At 43.8% G+C, this 10,719-nt stretch overlaps 1 long non-coding RNA gene across 2 annotated transcripts; it reads right to left on the bottom strand.

The window, feature by feature from the left end:
- Nucleotides 1-2,325: 2,325 nt before the first annotated feature.
- LOC123449240 lies at nt 2,326-6,184 on the bottom strand. Of its 2 annotated transcripts, XR_006631980.1 has the most exons (3): nt 5,632-6,184; nt 3,304-5,543; nt 2,326-2,748 (listed from the first exon to the last, which is right to left on the bottom strand). It is a non-coding gene; the product is annotated as an uncharacterized LOC123449240 (long non-coding RNA). The 2 variants fall into 2 exon arrangements; XR_006631979.1 differs by having other exon boundaries at nt 3,304-6,184.
- Nucleotides 6,185-10,719: the final 4,535 nt, after the last annotated feature.

Below are 10,719 nucleotides of genomic sequence, written 5' to 3' on the forward strand. Positions count from 1 at the left end.
CTTTCTTTCCATCTATTTTGGAAAAGTCTATCCCTCAACCGGCAAATCGAGCAGAGGACATCCGTCACCTCCTTCGATCGACACGTGAGCATGTGTCAGGCGTTCCTCGCAGCTCCGGAACCGCGGCATCCTCTACCACCTCCTCCACCTCGGCTTCCACCGGAGCGGGCGCCTCCTCGGCGGTGGCGAAGATGTGCCAGTTGCAGGGTGCGAGCGCGGTGAAGGAGAGGGAGGTGCTCGCAGGGAGGAAGGCGGCGGCGTGGAGGGGAGGAGGCGGAGAGGGAGCATGGCCGCTCGACAGCGACGCCGGCTGGCCATCCGGCCGCCGCCCATGCCGCCCATGAACGTTGCAAAAAAATTTTACAATTTGACATTTATTGCAAAAATTCCTGAAACATGACCTTTGTTGCAAAAAATTCTTCCGCAAAAGTACCTATGTTGCAGAAAGACGAAGAAAAAAAATCCTGCAACAAGCAAATTGTTTCTGAAACTCGACCGTTGTTTCAGGAATTAACGGGTCTAAAGTTTATTTCTTGCAACAAAGCGAAAGTATCTGCAACTCAGCCATCGTTTCAGAAATTATGGTGTGCCTGGTCGAAGCAGATCGGACAGCTACGTGTAGATCGGACGGCCCTTCAAGTGGTGGATGCTTAGTAAACATCCACCGATGGATGCGTAGCAGGCCCCATCTATTTTTCCTTTTTTCTTTTTTGCATCAAACATGGCGCCGAAACTAACAAGTAACGACAAGGGCATATATTTTACCGGCAAGATGCATGCGCGTGTCGATAATAAAAAAATAAAAATAAAAACAGCAAGCGTTTCCCAGCAGGGCCACAATCTGAACTATAGCAAACTTGATTGATTCAGATCAAAACAGCTGCAGTCTTCATGTGACATATCGACTGTGACATGGGTATGCCTAGCCCCAAACAGACTGAAGCCGGGCCAACTTATTTACCAGAGCCAACAGGGAGCCCCTCCATGTTGCACATTTTTCTACAGCCATGCTTGGTTATTCTTATTGGACAGATAAAGTGACAGAATGGGAACATTATGGAAGAAGCATCATCCTCTGAGTCGAGTTATCCCAGACCTGAGAAAAGTATCGGATGCACCTTAAGATAAGCCTGCTTTAGCCCCATTTGCAGTCAAGAGACTTTTCCTCCCTTTCCTGCTAAACTCACCACTGACGTGCCATTGTAAACTTTGCCACAACTAAGCTTAGCCACAGTGTCGCTAACAAAATGGTCACAACTAGTGTGGCAAGATTTGACAAAAAATCGAGTCTATGGCATGTGAACCATGTAGCTAAAATAGTGTGGCAATGAACCAAATACGTTCCTAAGACATCGTGGCATGAGTAAGTTTAAGTGTGGCAACCTTAGACTGCAAACCAAACAGGCCCCATGTGATTTCAAGAAAAAAAAAAGGAAACAACATTGTAATCCGTGATCTGAAACATGATCACTGACCCATCTGGCCATTCCTGATGCAACAATATACCTATTAGATCACATCTCACATTTAGTAGGTGCGTATTTTTACATAAGAAAAACAACACATTATCAGTTGGTGATCATGGGGGAAAAGTACAGTGTGCCTGAATGAATATCAGAAACGCGTTGGTGTGGACGCGCCAAAATCAAATCAAGTGGCAAATATCTGGCAGAATCAATAAGAACTTTTGAAACAAGACAAGGCATGAACAGAATATGTTCCAGTGGTGAATGCATTTGCTGGGACTTATATGGCAATTCTGTCTGGTGTGGCTATATGTGTGTAATGCTTGTCCCGCCATCTCCCCCCCCCCCCCCCCCCCCCCACCCACCACCACCGCCAGCTGGATTCGGTACTCTTAAGACCTGCTATGCGTGACCACAATTGCCTCTATCATTTGATCCTACAAAGCTGGGCCTGCGCGCAAGGGTGGCCCAGACGTCATCCACTCATACTCAAAGCCACGACGTGCAGAAAGATGGGCGGTCGGATTTTTGACAGCAGCGTAAAAAGGACCTGGCACGGTAGATCGTGCGAACCAAAATCACGCCGCGACGCAGATCGGCCAGTTTGGCGGGTAGTCTAGCGTCCTTTATATGTTCGATAGCTGGCACTTTGTGCCATGGGCACACATGGCTCACCTCATTTCCATTCGTTCAGTCAAGGCTAGATAATTTTGAAAAATTACTTGTAGAGAAACTGTAATTGATAAATTGTTGGGTGAGCACCATCACTTCAGGTTGCTGTGTATTTACTATGTAACTCTTCAATCTCTCTAAAACATTTCAGAAACCTATCTCAGCCTAATCAATCAACAGAGGAAGAGAAAACAAATAAAAGATTGCACTACTGTGGAAAGTACAATTTTCGTACAAGTACTTATCCAGAAATATATTGTGGTTCTACTAGTTTGCATAATAGCGGAAGTTATTGCACATGGAATGAAGATCTACTCTAATACAGTAAATAGCAACAGCACAAGGGTCTTCGCTTGCAACCATATTCAGAACATTTAATTCACTGTGGTATGGAATTGAAAGCAATCAGGTGTCTTCAGAACCTTATTCTGACTCCAAATGCTGTAATGCAGGAATTTATTCTGGATAATGATGGACGAACATTTAAAAGGAAAAGGCCAAAATTTAAAGTCCACAGAGACAGAAGCACCACCTGTCTCCGTCAGCGATGACAGCCAGCATATCACCATATCCTCATCTGGTTCTCAGCCACTTGGGTAATTGGTTTACACTACATCAATAGCAGGCACAATCACCAAGAATTAGCATATCACATCGAACAGAATCCAGAAGAACAGTTGAGATGGTGGTGATTTTTAATATGGCAACCATTGCAGTCTTAGGTGCTCATCTTGCAGTATATATCACATAACTCAGCATTATTAAGTCCAGACACACACAGTTTGTGCTCAAGTGCCCAAGTTGAAGAACAAACTTATGAGAGAGATGCTTCCCAGAAACAGCCCCCCTTTCTACTTCCTAGAACGGTTCCTTCGAAAGTTATTCATGGCAACATTGGAGGCACATGCATGAAAAATTCAGAGTATAGAAAGTTGGAAAATAAATAATCAGTTTCAGGGTTTCAGCAAACAGTTACAAATAAGAACTACAAACAACCCAGCAAGTTTCCTCCATGATAGCATAGAAAGCAATAACATGGAACTCTTTTTATGATGCATCTAAAAAGGATACAGGAAAACCTCTAGCCAACTAGAATATAGCTAAGGAGATGCAGCATAGAGCCAGATATGGATGACCACAGGGAAATCAGCAGCCACCTACTTACTCGATATTTCAAAAACTTCCGCAAACTAGCAGCTTAGCAATATATCCTTTAGTACTTTGGCCCCATCCTAGCACCATAGGAGTTAGTGACCCTGATAATTGCCACCAAACATACCAAAAAAGCTGCAAATCTGCTGCTGCAAAAAAAAAAGGCTGGCAATATTGGCACATTCATATAATTGATCACAGTACCTCACTTGGAAGCAGAACACCTGGTGAAGTACGAGTCATACGTCAGACCGCAGTAAAAATGCAGTAAGAAGTTATTAATTATGATAAGTCAAACTTGCACGGATTCTCTTACGTTCACATCCACCCCTAAATCCCACAATAAACTTTCTGAATAGAGTTCTACCTATTTCTTTCCTACTTTATGAAGATTGGAGTTGGTGGTGAGTTCACATATGGGTTCAACATCATTTCCAAATAAACAAATACACGCATCCCCACATGTGGAACTAGCAGCCTTTGAAGAGACATATAAACAAATGTACTTTACGCACATGTGAAATCTATCATAAATAGACACATACACTACTTTCATGTGAGACCAACTTTTTTTGTAAAAGGCACAGATAACAAAGACAAAAATGTGACTTCAACTCAAAATCAATCTTGGTTTTAGTTCTCTTCCCAAGCTACCATGGTCATTTAAAATTCTCTGATGCTGCATGTCTCTCACTGTATTTTTGCTATCTTTTCTAATCATAAATCACGTAATTGTCGTAAAGGACACTAAAGTTATTTCACCACCTAAGCCAATGGTTCTGTGGCAACACACGGGCATCGTGCTAGTATTCTACAACATTGAAAATGTATCCATCAAAGACAAGGAACGAGTGCTTCAATATGATATAGAAGTGGTTCGAGCTCCGTCTCCTTTCTCCTAAGATATAAGAAAGAAAATGATGGCGCAGTAAACTATCACAAGAATACATTAGACTTGAGTAAATTTGGTGCGGCCAATGTTTCCATACAAACCATATTATAGATTATTAAGGCCAATTTGCGCAGCGATTGAGTATACGAACTAGAAAGATGAAACAAAGTATAGATCATTCTTGATTTGGAATCCAGGTTGATTTGATATGAAACAACCAATACCATTCTGCTGGGAAAAAACTAAGCAAATTAGCGAAGGGTAAACATGTTTCTGGTCTAGAAATGCACAGGCTAAAGGCAATCACGAAAAAGAAAATAAAAGTTACAGCATCTCAAATCAGCTTCAGAGTGATATCTAATGCCCAACTAAAGCGTAACACCTTAGCTCAGCTAAGTTTCACCAGCAATGTCAATGGTTGTCTCAGTCATAACTATTGCAAATAATAGAGTTCACTTGCACCAAAAGAGAACACAAACACTATGATTGCTAGTTGGAACATTTATCCAGTTCAAGTTATTTCTATATTACACTCCACATAGCTCAGGCCTAAAAGAGCCATAAAGTCAAGAAGTCTTAACATAACGAACAATGTCCCATACACTGGAAAGAGAAGAATCTGGATAGCTGCAGGTTATCCATGTAACCCGCTAAACCCCTAACAGAAAACATGCGATCTGACTTCAGCTTAAGCTCATCAGGACAAAGCTCAAAGTTAGGCCAAGCAGACAGCGGACTTTGGTGGTACAATAACAGCCAGTTAGCCACACTACAAAAATATGATAAACAACAAAGGTGAGATCCTTTCAACAAATGATTCTAATCAGTTAATTCTTCAACCCATGTACTTTGTGCACTAGTGGGCACATTTAATATACATTATGTTGCCTCGAATCATACCACTGAAAAAGGTAATAGATTCTTCGCTGCAGAAAATGTAACACTTTGTTTCCATAAAAAAAATGTAATGAACATTTCAACAACATTTCATTTTTGGAATCAATTAGTTTCTTCTTTGCGAGAAAAATAACTTAGTTAACATGGTACAAGATCCATAGAACTGAGCTTGTTATCCCGGTATTTTAAGCTTTTAGGCATGTACAACGGACCAAAATAAGGAGAAATTACAAAATTGTAACATTTTTCTTTACTGATTCAACTGCAAGTTGCACATCTTAATCTCACTCAAAGGCCCCTATTGCATCGAATACAGTTACTTCACACTTTGCGCCTCATAACCACATCCTGTTAATTTTTAGATACATAGACAACAAGACAAAGTAGATAACATCAATGAGCATTGATTACTGTATCAAGGCTGGAGCTCGTGAAACGGATTCCATCTCATCTTTCAGTGACTCCTAAGACCAAAATTAGGCAGCGAAAATTTGTAAGAACAAGAAGGCATCACAGTGAGAGAACCTAACAGGGATAATTGTGGATATCCACCTGCCACTAAAACTTCAGAAAAAATGTGACATCAACTTCTCAACAAGATTTGCTACAAGTGAGGTAGATAGGTATAAGCATCAAGATTAATGAGCATTTTCTGCAGCATATTTTTCATATATAATTATGAAACAAAAATAGGTAAGAAGAACCTACTGAGATTAGAGGAGAAAAAGAAGCAACTGAAGCTCGGTTTTGACAGGCCAATATAAATAAATAGATGCATATGCTTATATTGTAATTTGAAATCTATGCCTAGAAATGAAACAACATTAGTGCAACAAGGCAACACGAAGGAACTAGATGATACTAATGTGACCAGTAGATTGTAAACTCTGGATCAAATATACTTATATCTAAAGTGCATATCTGGACCCTGCCAGCATAGTTTATTATCATGTGGATGGAGTATGAAGTATGTTGACACCATCTAGCCCAATGTCATTACACAAGTAACCCCAGCACACTTTTATGGTTTCACCGTAGGCATTGTCCATTTCCCTGATGCATCAGCTTCCATTTTCCCATCGGACAAGCACTGCTAAAATCCTAACACATTACCCCCCCCCCCTACCCACCCACCCCCTCACACACACATCGAAGACATGGTACACTCATGTGCTGAGTTGGCCATTAGAAGGTGGTGGCTGCCATAGCCATAGGGAAGAGACCATGAGTGTGATGGGATGCATTATTAACATTTGTGTAGTGCTTATGGTTATGGATGCACATACATTTTGATGTCAGATGATTGGTGTTCATTTGGTCAGAATACACAACAGCATAGTAGTGCATACGGACGTACGCCATATGTTCACAAATATATAAAATGTTTTGGGTATTTCAATATGGACTACATACGGACTGAAATGAGTGAACAAAGACACTAAAACATGTCAATATACATCTGATTAAGAAAGAAGTTAGAACATCTTCTATCTGTGAACGGAGGGAGTTCATTGTTACTAGTACAATTTTGGAGGTGTCCTAGCGCACACAGATCCATAGCCAGTGGTCTCACAATTGTAACTAACCTGCTAAAATGGCCTGAAGTTCACCGATCAGATTGTATCAAAACTAACCATTCAAGACACAGGTAAGTGCTCATGATCAATTTCGCACCCCAAATCGAACCCAAACCCTTCCCTTTGCTCCTAATGTGACGGCCATAAAAAGGATTCAGTACTAGACTTCAGCATACAAGCTCCACAACAGATGCATTAGTCCAGTAACCGTTGTAATCTGCCACAACAACGTGTGATGGATGAAGATAGATGACCCGACCCGACTGGAGAGAAATCCAACCTAACGATATCGCTGCCAAGCCACATATATATTAATCTAAACCACCCAATTCCACCGTTGATTGCCCAAAATTTCAGCGACTGCAGTTTTGTCTCCCGGACATACCTAGCGAGTGCAGCAGCCTGGGGTACTGGACCTCCGGCGACCCGATGCGCGTGCCACCGGCTGCCAGTGGCCACCCGCGCTGCAGAAAAGGATGCGGCGGCTGAAGCTTCTCGGCTTCACCGGCAACCGCAACCTCCGCTCGCCCATCAGTGCGCTCGCGCCGCTGTGTCGAACCGGACCACCCACGGGAGGGCGCACACGCAGTGCAGCCTCGGGGTAAAAGGGTAATTCAACCGGTAGCCGTCGACGGCGGAGAGGCGCTGGTTGCTCCAGGGCCGAATTCGCAGCCCAGTCAGCTGTCTGCACGAAGAACTTTTCTACTGTGTTTACACGGAGAACTGTTTTTTTTTCAAGCTCTGTTTTGAGTCCCCTCAACAGCAAAAAAAAAAAACTCTGTTTTGAGTTTGTGAGTGAAAACTTATGACACAGTCACAAATCTTTCTACCAGAGTCAATTGCACAAAACCATCATATTTACGGCTAGTTTTGCAGAAAACTATCAAGTTGTTAATCCGTTGCAAAAAACACTGTTTTGTACTAATCTTATTGTAAAAAGCACTGATCGGGTGATTTGACCCGTTTAATCGATTCCTAACAAACGGGGCCACATTGTTAGGAGCTGATATTGCAAAAACTTTACACACGCACCCCTAAACCAAATAAAAAGACACAATCGCCCCACCACAGTTGCTGCTCAGCCCGCCTTTCCTGTCGTCACCACAACGGCGGCGACGACGGGAGGCGATGGGGGGCGACGCCAACCGGTGCATGTGGCGCGCACGCAGGGGTAGCCGGCGGGCGACGCGGGCGCTAAGGCCGACGGCGGCGATGGGCGCAGGGGGGGCTACGGCGATGACGGAAGCAAGGGTCGACGGTAGCGACGGACACAGGGGCCGACAGCGACGACGGGAGCAGGCGGGTGGTGCGAGCGCTAGGGCCAATGATGGCGACGGGAGCAGGCGGGCGGCGACGGGCGCAAGAGCGGGTAGCGGTTTCCTCCTCCCGATTGGATCGGGCAGGAGTTGATTGCTTTTTGTTTTTAGATTCAAGAGTGTGTGTGTAAAGTTTTTGCAATGTCAGCTCCTAACAATGAGGCCCGAAATCTATTAAACGGGTCAAATCACTCTATCAGTGTTTTTTGCAATAAGATTAATGAAAAAACAGTGTTTTTTGCAACGGACTAACGACTTGATAATTTTCTGCAAACCTAACCGTAAATTTGATGGTTTTATGTAATTGACTTCTTTCTACCAATACTTTTATCAAGAGTCCAGCTAAGTGAAAACCTACCATCACTTTTATCAGGAGTCTAGCTAAGTGAAAACCTACCAGTACTTTTATCAGGAGCCTGTGAAAACTTACAATATAGTTCGTGAGTGATATACAACTCCATCCGTTCCATAATGTAAGACATTTTCTGACACTAGTGTAGTGTTAGAAAACGTCTTACATCATGAGACAGAGTGGTAGATATTATCAGGTCCCGGTGTAGATGAGTCCAAGCTTAGAATTGAATTATCGATATTGTCGGTAATTTTCCCAGACAGACTCGGAAACATTTATACCAGATGCACACGGTGTAGCATGTCTCTCCCTAATAATAAAGCAAATACGGTTTCTGTCCGTCGTGACTGTTTTGCAGAAAAGCCCCTGACATTGTACATATTCAACCCGCACTACCAATTTAAATGGGAAAAACGATTCAGTTTTACACAAACCCCCTTCTCCCCAGTTTCTGATAAATCAAGCCGCAACTCTCGCATGCATCCAGCGACGGGGCAGACGGATCGAACCCGCAGCCTAGCTGCTCCCGCGTGGATCGAGCGACGGGGCAGACGGATCGAGGCACAGACCCATGGCGGGAAGGGTGATGCGATTCCAAATGGACGGCAGCTTCACGGCTGAGCAGTCAATGAATCCGGCAGCGGGACAGACGGATCGATGGAGAGGTAGCTGGAGGCGGCGAGCTCCAAGGCCATGGGGTGATGCGGTTCCCTGGCGGCGCATCCGGCTGCTCCGGCGTGGATCCGACGCGTGGCGGACGGATCGACGGAGATGTGGCCGGAGGCGTCGGACTGATCAATGGAGAGGTAGCTGGAGGCGGCGAGCTCCAAGGCCATGGGGTGTTGCGGTTCCATGGCGGCGCATCCGGCTGCTCCGGCGTGGATCCGACGCGTGGCGGACGGATCGACGGAGATGTGGCCGGAGGCGTCGGACTGATCAATGGAGAGGTAGTTGGAGGCGGCGAGCTCCAAGGGCATGGGGTGTTGCGGTTCCATGGCGACGCATCCGGCTGCTCCGGCGTGGATCCGACGTGGGGCGGACGGATCAACAGAGATGTGGCCGGAGGCGGCGAGCTCCACGAGAGGCAGGGTGCTGCGGTTCCATGGCGGCTCCCTTCCCTGGACTGGAGAAAACAAAAATTATAATAGAAAGAAGGGAAAGCCGAGGGAGAGAACGAGAGAGAACAAGATGGACGGTAGCTGGCTAGCCTTCTTGAGAGACGGATCAGGTCTCAGGCGAGCTCCTCTCCAGCCACGGTTGGAAGAGGCACGGAGGAGGCAGTGTTAGGGAGAGAATGGAAATTTGCAAAGTGAGAAAGGAGATAGAATGTAAGTGGAGGCCCGTGTCCTAAGTGATAAGATAGATCGTCAAATAAGATTGATTAAAAAAGTAGATATGGTGTTGCGTAGTGCGTAGGACTGCACACGTTGCTAGATATTTTTGTTCTTAACTTGGATATGGCTTCTTTTTTATCTAGGTTGAATTTTGCTCTGTTTGTTCCCTTCATGATTAGGACGTGAAAACTGAAACACTAGATGAAAATAATAGATCAACGAAAAATAATACTCTCTTCGTCTCAAAATAAGTGTCGTTGTTTTAGTACAAAATTTACACTAACTTAATACTAAATTTGTAACACTTATTTTCAACCGAGGGAATAGTCTGCACGTGCAACAAATATACATTGCCTCCAGGCATTGTTGATCCCGGTTCATAAACGTGCAAAATAAATAATCGATGCCAAAACACATATGTTTATATGTCATGGCAATAGAGCCTTTAATTGATCTCAATGGAACGAGTTCGATAATTATTTAACGATAGCTGCACCATTTTAAAAACAGGTTACGAAGGACTTCACTATTATCACACACGACAGAAGCATACATGTCACGCGGGACGAATTATACCACATTTTTATTGTGTGATGTCAGTAAATAAAAAAACATTGCTTGTACAATACTTTTATTATCAATACAATAATCTAAAGATATGGTTGTTCATCCGATTAGATGAGTACGATTTATGTCTCATGTTTCAAACTAGCGCCCAAGAAAATCCAATTGTTAATTTATCCATTATTGTTGTCATCAGCAAACATATCCTCTAACTTGCCAACCTAATTCATAATTATTGTTAATTGTCTCTTCCGTTGCAACGCACGGACCTTTGTGCTAGTTATTATAAACATAACAAGACCAGACCAAACACACGCAGGTTTGAAGATTAGTATGAACTGTTCATAGAACCCCAGAAGCCAGGATATGGTCTCCTGCTACACGGGTTTTTCACGTTTATTTTTCATGGAGCCCAAGCTTGGCACGCAGTGAAAGAAGGCGTGCACTGCTTCATCAATAAAAAGATTAACCCTAATTGCTTGGTGCAAAGGCCGGGA

This window comes from Hordeum vulgare, chromosome 4H (genome assembly GCF_904849725.1).
Source record: "Hordeum vulgare subsp. vulgare chromosome 4H, MorexV3_pseudomolecules_assembly, whole genome shotgun sequence".
NCBI lineage: Eukaryota > Viridiplantae > Streptophyta > Magnoliopsida > Poales > Poaceae > Hordeum > Hordeum vulgare.